The sequence below is a fragment of the Lissotriton helveticus genome, chromosome 12, assembly GCF_964261635.1.
Source record: "Lissotriton helveticus chromosome 12, aLisHel1.1, whole genome shotgun sequence".
In the NCBI taxonomy this organism is placed as follows: domain Eukaryota; kingdom Metazoa; phylum Chordata; class Amphibia; order Caudata; family Salamandridae; genus Lissotriton; species Lissotriton helveticus.
In genome coordinates this window covers 243,661,893-243,675,012 of record NC_136073.1, presented here as the reverse complement: position 1 = coordinate 243,675,012, position 13,120 = coordinate 243,661,893, and positions in this window count along the sequence as shown.

Below are 13,120 nucleotides of genomic sequence, written 5' to 3'. Positions count from 1 at the left end.
GGGATATAAAAATGTTTGGTCTTTAAGTATTTTCCCTAGGACCGACCCCCTGTTTGAATATTTTGTGATATGCACTACAAGGGTCCCTTGAGCTGGGGATATTCCCGCCCAAAGGGGGAAATTGTGGTATTCCATAAACCAGGGTGCCCCCTTACAATTCATATTCCTATTTCCCCATCTCATTATTAAACCTTGAAGCCAAACTCTTAGGTAAGATACTTGCCAATCGTCTCCGACCTCACATAGTAGAACTTGTTCACCCGCACCAGTCTGGCGTTATGCCACAATGATCTACGCGCCACAAAATCATGCGATTACACAACGCCCTTGCCATGGTACCAAAGCTCAGACATCTCGCACCAGTCCTGCGCACAGATATTGATAAAGCCTTCAGTTTGCTGGACTGGGAGTACTTATTCCTCCTCTTACAAGCTCCAAACCTCAGCCCGAGATTCATATCTTACACTGGCCTCCTATACACAGATCTCTCTGCCTCTGTGCGAGTTGCCAGAGCAGTTTCGGCCCCCTTTCCCATTGGTAGGGGCATGGGACAGGGATGCACCCAGTACCCGCTCCTCTTCGCACTTGCTATAAAACCATTGGTAAATTGGGTGTGTCGGGATCCTCTGGTCCAGGGCTTTAAGTGGATCCGAGGTGTCAGACAGGATCCCATATAATGGAGACAATGTCAAGTTTTTCCTTACAGATGCGGGGTTCACGTGCCCAGGGATATTGCAGATCATTAGAGAATTTGGGGAAACATCGGTTCTATGAACAAATCCGACCAAATCCATACTATTCCCAGTCTGCGGCGACCAGGGACAAGGCACATGGGCGTCACATTTGACACATGCATCCGACGGGTTTACATACCTGGATGTTTTTGTGTCACATGATCAGACGGTGTACTGGACACACAACATAAATCCCATAGTACTTAAGATTAGAGACATAGTGCAGGCCTGCTCCCCTCTTCCCCTTTCCCTTTATGGTAGGTCTGCCATCTTCAACATGATTTCATTACCGCAGATCTTATGCAGGCTTCAAAATTATCCTTATGGAATCCCCCAATCGTGGTTTACACAAATCAATGCACTCCTCACTAAATTCTTTTGGGGTGGCGGGGCTACACGAGTCTCATTGTGAACGTGTACACAATCCACTTACTGTGGCAGGATAGCCGTGGCTGATATATTCGCTTATTACTCAGCCTTTCACCTCCTCAACATTAATGAATGGTGGTACAGTCCTCAGACGGACCCAGCATTCGCCGTTGAGAGATGCATGAAGGAGGACAAATCATTGCTCGACTTGCTGTATATCCACTGCCGCTTGAACCATCTGCCCCCAGCCACAAGAGTAGTGATTCCGTTGTGGAGACGTGCGGCCCAACAGATGGGATGGCGGGTGGTTAACACAGACGACTCAGCTGTGGCAGGGATCTTGGCTTCAACAATTTGGGACACTCTCTGGGTTCCGCATGTGGGATCTTATTGGTATATCCACACTAGGGGACATAATAAAGGGAACTGTCCTTAAATCCTTCCAGCAACTACAGGAAGAGTTCTCCACCACACCCAATTCTACACAAACCTGCAACTGAGACATGCCCTGCCCCCACATATTGCAACAAAAGAACTCCCAGAATTCCATCCATTAGAAGGGCAATTTCTAATGGGGGATATTGGTGCACATAAGATCAGACAAATATACCAAAACATAGTCATATACAACAGTGCAACACTAGACACACTTCGACGGAACTGAGAGAGTGACATACCTGATCTCTCTGATGATGATTGGACAGAGGCACTGGCGAGTCCTCGTGGTGCTGCTATAGCATCGCGCTATCATCTGATTCGATTCAAATTTCGGCATTGCACATATTACACTAGTCATCACCTTTGGCGCATGGGCGTTCACCGGTGTGCCTTAGGTGCAATCGAGAAACGGACACCTTCCGCCACCCCGTGTGGAGTTGCAGTGCTCTCCAACCCTACTGGTATAAGATATTGATCTGCCTTGCTAAGATATTATCATGGGATATCCCGTCCGATGCCAAATTAGTTTTACTCCATATCAACAATGGAAAAGATGGCAATAGGTATAAACAACATTTATTATTCCTAGGGTTCTCACTTGCCAATCGGGATATTGCCCAACATTGGAAGAATAACACTTCGCCACCCTTAGGGAAGTGGAAAAAAAGCCTTAGACGGGTGCATGGGAATGAAATTAGCTATGATCCAGCCACGGGTTGCCCACAGAAACACCGAAATATATGGCAACAATGGGCCGATTTTAGAGGTATTGACTTACCTGCAGTAGAGACCCCGGAATCCCTCATACAGCTGGAAATTAATACAATTACGTGGTCTCCGTAAGTTGTACATAATTATTCAGATAAGACATGAGGAGTCAATGATTGACTGGTGTGGGGAGAAGGGGGTGCCGAATCTGTGCCCAGTTTAGTTAAGGTTAACTGTTTGTTTTCCTTTTTTTTCATGATTTTTTGTATTATTCTCACCTGTACATGGCGGCATTCATATTGACATTTATTGATGTGTAGGCCTTTGGGCCGCTGTTGTACCAATGTAAAACTGAATAAAATTTGTTATAAAAAAAAAAGTCTGTTTTCTTATGGGCCAGTTCTTCTCTGTCCTTGTGAACTCTTAACCCTTGCCTACATTTGAACATATATTTAAGACATACCTGATATGCTAATTACTTTGTAAATGTATTCTCTGTATCATCTAGTGAAAATCTATTATATTAGACACTATGGACCAGATGTACAAAGCATTTTTACAGTTACAAACACACAGAACCGGAGAGTGAGACCACAACATTATTTTTCTAATGTACCAATCCCATTTTAGGATTTGGAAAACTTTTTCCAGCTACTAAAGTTTGATTGCAACCTCATACTGACTTGGTATTTAGAAGACGCATGCAATATTCGTCCCTTCCAAATACTGAATCGATTTTTGCAACTGTAATCCGGTGAAGAAACATTGAAATGTTACTGACTCCTGCATTGGAGTCGTCACCCATGTGCAAAAAGGTAAGGGTCCCCTGCGTACCCCTTGCCCTTTGTGAATAGAAAATATTTTGTTGGGTGGGGGAGTCAACAGTGATCTAGGAGACCACCCCAAACATTAAAAAAATACATCTTTTTCCTGTGGTGTCATCAATTGGAGTGAGTATGCAACTAGCGACCTACTTCATTACTACCAATGACGTAGTCAGATTATGACCCACGGTGAATCTGGATTTATGAACCGACCAATAAGTGCATATGTCAGTTCACAAAATTCTTTACTAGTCACAAAATTTCAACCAGTTCTTTGCATCCGGGAATTCGTACATCTGGCACTTTATTCAATAATGCAATTTTGCACAGGTAGGGGCATTTCTTCGTTTGATTTGATAATTTAATTCACCAGTCGTTTGGTCTTTCAAGTGTACGCTGCATGGTCTCATTATTCATTTATGTTGCATATTTATGCTGTTAATGAACACGGGCTTTGTTCTTGTGGTTCCTGAAGAAGAAAAGAAGAAAATTTGCATTGAGATGTTTGTCCCCAGGCATTCCTTTGTCATTTCCACGCTCCACAAAGTAATTTAGCTAACTCCAATCCACTCAGTATAATTTTTACATTTATTGTTTAGCATTTTATTGTTTCCTTTTTTATCTGATATGTGCTACCTTTGTCCTTCGGCGTGGATTGTGGCAGGCCACGGAAAAAAAGAGATTAAAGCCATTCATAAGCACTCGATTTTATTAAATGGTGTCAAGGACTGAAAAAACAGCAGTGTAAACGCCGCCATTATGGGGCTTACGAAACATTTATTCATCCCTTTGTTGTTCAACTAAAAGTGAAATGACTCTTCTTTGTTAAAACGAGCATTGTCAAAGCCAATACGTCTTGCCTCTGGGTGAGCTATTGGGTTTGGCAATGAGGTGGAGGTGATGAATGGGAAGGGGTGGGAGTGAACGTGAGTGGGATGGGAGTGGTGAAAGGGAGGGCGGATATGGGTGGTGATGGGAGGGTAGGTGGTTGGCATGCCATTTTGTACCTATGACACTGAGGCATCTTTATTTGTTACATTAATAAGGGAGAGAAGCTCTGGTTGAATGTGGCTGAACCAAAAAAAAAGCAGATGGGTGCTTGGTATGAGGGAGAACCACCATAAATCGGCAGAATGTCCACCTCTCCTCCGAACTTAGGATACCTCACCGCATGTATAAGTGGTTGAACCTTGGGAGCTACCAACAGAAGGACCTTAGCTGGGTCTGCAGACTCAAAACCCTTGACTCGACAGGCCATCCACCGCAAGGCCTCTGGGTCATTGTACTCTGCCCTATTTAGGGCGCGGTCCCCCCCCACTATGTTTTTTGCAGAGACCGCATATGAGACATTGGTGGGCAGGGAATCCCTAATCTGACCCCTTATACTTTTTTTTTTATTTACTTCAGGACAGGGGACTAAGTGTCAGAGTTCAGTAAAAGCTGGCATACACATTTGTTCTCATGTTGCTAAAAGCCAATCAGAACGCCTTCTCCCGCGGGAGTCTGGCATCTGCAGGAGCACGTAAGCTCAATGACAAAAAAAGCTCACTTGTCCAATCAGAATGCTCTATTATTTAAAATTGTTTTCGAGGGACTCTCGTGAGAGTCCCTCAAACCCAGTCTTCCAGATATACAAATATTTTCAATCTTAATTTATCAAAAACTACTGAACAGATTTATACCAAATCATAAAAAGCCCAATCTGCGGGCCAAGATCTAACTTTATGCCAAATTTGGTGTAATTCTGTTCAGCAGTTTTTGCTGTAGCCCCCCTAAAGAAGTCTATGAAAAATGCATGGAGATTTTGCATTTTAGGCCCCCTTTTTCTCGATCCCTGCTTGATGGATCACCCCAAAACCTTTATGCACAAACTAAGCAAAAAAGAGATGTTTTTTGGAAAGCTTTGTGGATATTCATCAAACGGTGCCAAAGATATTAGCAACACAAAAAATGCATTTCCAAGGAAGCGCTGATCTAACTACAACTACCCAGTGGGTAATCTATCTATCAATCTATGTATGTATCTATCTATCTATCTATCTAACTATCTATCTATCTATCTATTTATCTAACTTTCTATCTATAAATATATATATTACACAGTTGTGGGCCGCCTCTGTGTAGTTATAGTTAGGACCGTGTTCCCATAGGAAACAGATTTTTTGGTTTTCTACTAACTCTTTAGAGCCGTTTGACAACCCTTAATGAAACTTTCCAATCCATTTCAGCTTCTTCCTGGCAGTTTTTAGGATGATCTGTGAAGCGGGGGCCAAGGGAAAACAGGGATCCCAAATTCTCATAGGAACTTTAGACACATGACAGCCAGAAGGGCTGAACAGAATTACACCAAATTTTACAGAAAGTTAGAACTTAAACCATACTTTTTGTGATTTAGTTTAAATATGGTTGGTACTGAATGAAAAATTAAGGTTCAAAATGTATAGATATTTCAGGTTGCGATACCGTTGCGGTACTACAGTGAAGTACTGTAGTATTCGAGACCTCAAAGTACGTAATCTGATTGGTTGGCTGCAACATGAAGAAACATGTTGTGACTGCCATTTTAGAACTAGGGGACTTAGGGCAATATATATCAAGGTATCAATTAGCGATTCTGTAATAGGGATTTTTAAGAAATCGCTATTTCAGAATCGCTAATTGGTATGTATCAAGAAAATTGCAATTTTTTAGCGATTTCTTGATATTCCTTAATTGCGAATTCGCAAATTGCGAATTCGCAATTAAGGAATACTTTCCCATACATTACTATGGGCCGGGAGGCCCATAGGAAGGAATGGGAATTTATTCTCAATTTGCGATTCGCAATTTGCTAATCGCAAATTGAGAATCATTTCAAGGGAGCAGGGGTGTCCAAAGGACACCCTGTTGCACCCCTGAAATAAGCAAGTGTGCACATGTGGTGCACATACATGCCCCAAGGGCATGTATGTGCGTCACATGGCACTTTGAAAAATGCAAAAATGGGCATTTTTCAAGAAATTCGCAAATTACCACCAACTTGAAGTTGGTGGTAATTTGCGATTCCTTAGACACAATTAGCAATTTTTTTTAGCTTCATACATTGCATTTAAGGAATTGCAAAATTTGCGATTCCTTAAATGCAATTGCAAAATAAGGAATCGCAATTTTTGCGATTCCTTATTTTGCACCGGATTTTCATTCATACATCCCATTTAGCAAATTCACATTCGCAAAGGCCGAAATTGCGAATGCGAATTTGTATGATACATATAGTCCAATGTCCTCGTGCAGTGAAAAACAAACAAACAAACAAAAAGGTATAGTAAGAGCTGGGTTGGGGTACCGTGATTCTCTTGTACTTGTGGGGGGTCCCTCTAGTTCGAATTGAAAAGTTTTTTTTATTTTGGGAAGTGCCGCAGTATAACACGGCACTCAGTGAAGCCCCTTGGAATATTTTTGCTGCAATTCTGAGGTACTGTGGAGCTGCAAAAAAAAGGAAATGGGCATCCTTGGGATGGTGCTTGACCATGGGGGTTGGCCAGCAACTGGGTGATGGCCGCCCGTGGTGTTTGGCTGCATGGCCTGGCTGCAGGCTCCGCGGCCAACCCCACACCGTGTATTACTTTACATTAAAAAAATCTAGGAATTCACTGAAAACCCCAAAGGTTAAAGTGACATAATAATATAACATCTTAAATTGTAAAAACCACTGAGATTTACCAATTATAGTTCAGGCAAATAACTTTAACTTACACCCTCGCCATGCACTGCTTATGATCTCATATATTACAACACTCATGAACATTATTGTTCATCACTGCTTTTTTCACCTATGCAGTGTGAGTTGCAGCTAGTGCGTTGGACTGGATATGGTCTAAGGTGTCAACTATGGGGCTGGACCGGCCTGAACTATTGAGGATTCAGGGTTTTAAATAAAGCGGGGACTCCGCACACATATGGAAAGATTCTTAAGGTGGAATATAGAGTCAAGAAATTAACCTGTGATCTGTTGGTTGTGCAATATATGTATGCTCTGGAGAAGTTCATGGTGGTAAATGATACGCGTTATATTTCACATTTTGATTTGGATTCTTTTGAACGGCTATTTGCTGATTTTTCACCACTATATGTGTTTTTCTACATTGTGTCCATATGGCGCGCCCCTGTGCAGTGGGTGTATGCAGTGAGTGCACATCATTCTCTTGGAATTATTTATTTTGGGACGAAGGGGAGGTGTTGCTCATTGTATCTTGCTGCTCAGTTGGTACTTTTGTAATAACATCACTGATGACATCTGAAATTACATCATGATGATATCACTCCTGCATGGCAGGGGTGCGAGTTACATTTACTTGAGTTTACTGAGGTAACATAGGAAGAGCATTTTTTGTTTCGAAGATAACTTTGCTGTTGTTCGATGAATCTTCATGTAAGGGTATCTTAAAAAAAGTGTATCCAACTCAGCTCCTTCTTGGACAGTGTTGCACCTATCTTGCAAACGGGGTCCAAGATTAAAGGGGGAATCCCAAAACATTGTGTTTCTATGTTACTAGGAAACTTTGATCACTGATAAAGAATAAATGGCTGAACAAAATTACACTACCTTTACTCAAAAAGCATGCTTCACTTATTGTGGTGTAAATCCGTTCAGCCATTTTCAAGAAATGTGTATTTACAGAGATGCATGGGGGGGACTTCAAAGGGTTAAAAAGTTGGTATATCTGGCTGGTTGGTCTCGAAGCACGGACATTTAAAAACAAATAGTACCTTCTGATTGGCACAGGGAGCACTTTTTCCCTTGGGGCTTACTGGTATTGCAGTACCAAATAGCCAGCTTGGCTGGCCACAGCAGGAAGGAAAATGTTGTGACCCCCATTTACAGGACTCAGAGACCTGCTCCCTGAGTCTTGAAAAATAAATGTAAGCGAATATGGGAACCCGAACCCCTAGGGCCATGTGGGAGTTACCTTAAAAGTGAAAAACAATATTCAGGTATGGGTACCTCCTGTGGTACTGCAGCACCAGAATAATATGGGACCCACATTTGGGCATATCCTTTGCCACTTAGGCAGTGCATGAAACACACAAAATGTGATGGGAAGAATGCTAGTAATTTGCCTAACCTCTGGCAATCACTCTGGGTAGCATCCCAACCCATCGTTCTTTTGCTCACCATGGTACCTCAGTTCGGACCCAGCCATATGCAAATCAGTCTCCACTCTGCTTCTCATGGGAGCAGTCCAGCCCAAAATGCCAAGCTAGGATCTTCCCGAACCGGAACACAAGCATCCCGGGACCAGTTTCACCCTAGTTATGGGCTCATCAGTTGGGTAGAGCTTGGCTCCAGTGACACAGTGAGCATGGGGCCCTCGTCTTTGCCCTTTCCCACTTAGGACAGTACATGAAATACACAAAAGGCGATGTGAGGAATTCATTCAACCTGCACTGTTAGTCTGAAGGCTGTTGCATTAGCATAGCTTTTGGACTTCAGTATGGTATTTAGTAACCCTGGGCAAAGCACTAAGCTACGCCCGCGTAGTTTGCGAAGTTTGCGCAACTTCGCACTATGCGAACAGCACGTAGCACAGTGCAAACATGCGTAGCGTAGCGTAGTGCAGCGGTCATTTTTTGCTTGCTCGCGGTCCTCAACGTCAAGTTGGCGACTGCGAGCAAGCAAAATGACATCCTCACAAGACTTTTTCCTTGTTCGCGATCAGCAACATCAAGTTGCCGATCGCGAGCATGGAAAATAAACCTCTCGGCGAGATTCTCAACACGGGGAGGTCAGGTTTCTCATTGCGAGTGGTCGCGCATGCTCGCGACCGCTCGCGATGAGAAACTACTAGTCCTCGTTGAGAAAGCTGCAGCTCAAGTAAAAATCTACTTGAGCGGCAGAAAAGTACAGCTCGCACTGTGCAAGATGCCGTTTTCCAAGATTGCTCAGTGCCAATGCGTGTCCGCACTGTGCAATCATTGAAAACGACATCTTGCACAGTGCGAACATGCTACTACGCAGTCCACGTAGTGCTACGTGTAGCTCACGTAGTGCGAAGTGACCTTTACGTAGCCACGCGTAGCGCTACTTTGCGAACTACGCCCACCCCTAGTATTTAGTGCCTTCGGATTCAGAGTAGCTCTACTCTTGAGTTCCTTTTTATTTCCAAATATTTTATTAAGTCAATTATTAACATGAGTCATGTAAGATTAATATAAATTGCCCTGAATAATGCTATTATTTTGTAAAGCATAACAGCAATGTTTTCTTGCCCACACTAAACCCTGTTAACAGAAAGTTCCTATCTGTGGTCCAAGAATGGAGAGCACCCCTGGCACCCTAAGTGTGATTTATCAAAAACTGCTGCTTCTGTGAAAACTGGGCTCATATATCGATATTACTTTTGAACGTTGTCTGCTATTGTTTTCGTGAGTTCATCCCATTATCAGCTGGTTGTGAGAAAGTGCTTCTCTTTGGTTGGTCACCCCATTTTTGTGGATTGATGTTGCTGTTTTTTTTAACTCTGCTGTCCAGTCCCCGATGCATGTGCTCAGATTCTTAAAACACGACAACATTGACTAATCCCCTATTAGCATATTTAACTTTCCAGTAAGACCACAGTAAAGTTGTGTGAAAATTACACCCATGGTATAAAAAGTTAATATCACCTGTGGTCTGCAGTACCTGTTGTGCTAGTCACTAAGCTTTCAAGGAAATTATGTCTACAGGCCTACAAGTATAGCCTGACTCCTGCAGCTTTTAAACCCTACTTTTAAATAATCAATAAGTTACTCCAAAGTAGGCTGTATAGCCCACAAGGCAGGGTGACAGGTAGGGGTGGGTGATAAATTCCACTCCGCTGGCAGAGTTTGCCCTCTCCGTGTTATGCTTATAAGGCAGAGTCTGGCAAAACTCCATCAACCACCTTGGGGCAATTTTATTCTCAGACATGGCTCGCCAATGATAATTTGGTGATTGTGAGTGAGAATTGGTGTCCCCTAGTGGGATTCTGGGGCTCTAGGGTGGCACTAGGTGGGATTATCTCAATGTGAGTGGGTGTGGGCAGTTGTAACTGTTCGCATTAAGAAAGCTGTCACTGATTTTGCAGCACGAACAATAAGCACAACGTGCCTATTACACCTACTTTGGGAATTCTGTGGAATCTCATGGAGTTTTCATGTAACTTTGCAGAATTCTACACAGTGAAACTCCACAAGTTATGGCCCCCTCACCCCATAGGGCCTGGTATTTAAAAGTGAAAATTATAAGAATGTAATGTTTGCACGGGCCGGCAGTGACTAGCCCTACAAAGATATTTTCACTGTTAGGGCTGTAGCTGGTTTTATGAGGAAAAATCGGTGAGCAGACGGCACAATGCGGTCAAAACACCGCGGTGCCATTACGGCGCGTCTTTTACAACGCAAGTCTTTACCACGACTTGGGCTGAAGGGCGCTCTAGACTAAGGAATAGTAGATTTACTATTCCAACACCTTCCCTACTGTACATAGGCTGGAGTTGGAATAGTAAATCTTACTATTCCTAAGTCCAGCACCCTACAGCGCAAGTCGTGGTAACGACTTGCGTTGTAAAAGATGCGTTGTGATCTACCGCGATCATTTTGATCGTGTTGTACCATCATACATCCGGAAAAATCTAAAGCACAGTTGATATTTTAATTCTGTATACTGAGTTTGTAATAAGGAACCACTGTTTTTTAAATTTAATAAAAATTGAATTCAGTGGTGAAGTTGGATTTTTGTTACATATGCAGGAAAAGTACTCTTTAAAAATGAATTTCCTTGCTTGAAGCCCCTGCGGGCTAATTAACATTTGCCTGCATGCATCCGGCCTGTAAGTGTTGCTTTGATTAGATATGAAATACCGCTCTAAGAGCTGAGACAATAGCTTGGGCCTGGCAATATGGGTCCGTGGAGGAATATTACCCAGCTTATCCAAGCAGGGCAAAATAGGAGTGTCTAGGAAATTCAATAACTTAAAAGGAACTTGAGGAGACCTATACGTTTCTAAGTTAGTGATGAGGGAAGTCTGGAGGAGAGGGGTCTTTTTGATTCCAAAACCCACTTTAGCCTCCTGCCTTTAGTTTCAGTGAAGTATGAAGCTGTCTGCAGAACCATTTAGAATGCTTGATTTGAAGGGGGGTGCTTAATACCTTAAACCATAAACCGTTGGCTGTGTCACAAACTTCCTCCAGCGGCAAAAAGATTTTGCCATATTGGATCTCACTGAAAATTGTGCACTGTTGGATAACTTGGAATGAGACAAAGAGGATGCACCTCAAAAGTGGTGAAGGTTTGCCCTTGGTAACTTTATCTCCATTGGTCAAAGTGTGTCCCGGAGTCACCCCCACCCACTGCCTATTGAATATAAAAAATGTGCAGCTCAACTCCAGCTTCTCTGAACAATTTTTTGGTGTGTGGCAGAATAGAAGAGGAATGGACCCACTGTCTGTAACCTGTGATGAAACCTGAAGGACTGGACCTGTTCCTACTGGTGCCCAGGACTAAGAAGTGGACACCAAGGGTCAGTTGGCTGACCTACTGTGTGGCTACAAGGACATAACAATCTTGAAGATGCCTTTTCATGGAGGGACCAGTGGACCAGTTGTAACTGAAACTAGACTGGACCTTGCGGTTGGCCTCTGCCAGAGTGTGTCCTTGCCCCATTGAGTTGGGAGTCTTAGAAGTGGCTAACAGGATCTGTCATTAAAAGTCTGAGAAGTTGAGACTTTAACAATTTTTTTACTTCCAAGCCCTCAGGAACTTCAGAGGGACCTTGTGGCAAAGGTATTTGATTTTGATGCAACTTCATCAGACACAGCTTCAAGTTAGCCCTGCTGGTGGAATTACAGCTTCATAAAAAAGATGAAGTACAAAGGTAGAAATTTTGAACAGCCTAAAACTGTATTCCCCAAACACTAGGACTTTGTCAGCCATAACATTTTTTTTCTCCAGCTCTGAGTTTTACCCACCATAACAAACTGCTGCAGTGAATCTTCATTCAGCGGCTCTCCAGCGGATACAGCCTTCCAACTTTCCCTACTGGAGGATTTTGATTTCCATACATTTTCTTGACTGTCTACTCACACCTACTGTGAACAGATCTTCTGGCTCTGTTCACACTTGGCTACATATTCAGTATGCACACTCGGCCAGTACACTCTTATAGACACCCAGTGTGCACATGTATCATAGTCACATAGGGGCAGATTCAGATGTTGGACGGACCGGAGTTCGTCTGACATCGGGTGGGAACTGTAACCGAATGACCTCCTGTCATTGGTTACATCCCTGGAAGTCGAATGTGACCGAACCCTGTTCGGTCGCATGCCTATACCTTTCAATGGGAACATACATTCCGAACGGAATGCATGCTCCCATTGAAAGAGTAGAGGTGTAGTTCATCCCTGCACCCCGTGGCGGGCACCCCGAGGTGCCTGCCACCGGATGCAGGAATCACCAGAGGGGCACCATAGTGCCCCCTAGGCCCATTCAGCGGCCTGGCACCCATAGGGGCCCTGCTGGGGGCCCCAAAGCTGTTTCCCAATGCCTTTCTGTGCCAGAAAGGCAGGCACAAAAAGGCAGTGGGAAACTGCCATCGTACTCCTCTATCAGAAACCATTGAGAAATCCGAGTGGGATTCCCTTCCGACTGAGCCCATCGGAATTGCTCGCTTGGAAAGGAATCCGAACTGGTAAGTCCAATGTGGTTGGAACGGCTCCGACCAATTTGCCTTCAACCAGCCTGCCATTGAGAAAAACATGGGAAATTTCACAAGCACTAATTTCATGGAATTTTGCACATTTTAGGAAATGCAAAATTCATTCACAGTGGCTCTTCCACTGGTGCACCATCTTGTTATGAGGAAGACCCCCACTCACAGTTCCCTAATTCCACCCGCAATTTTTTTCTTACTCCCTTTTTAGATTGGATGACCTGGTATTTGCACTATTCATGGAACAATATACCATACAATTTACAGACCCTCAACCATTTCGCGATTCACAAAATTACCACAAAATCAGCGAAGGAGTGCGATGGCTGCAATATTT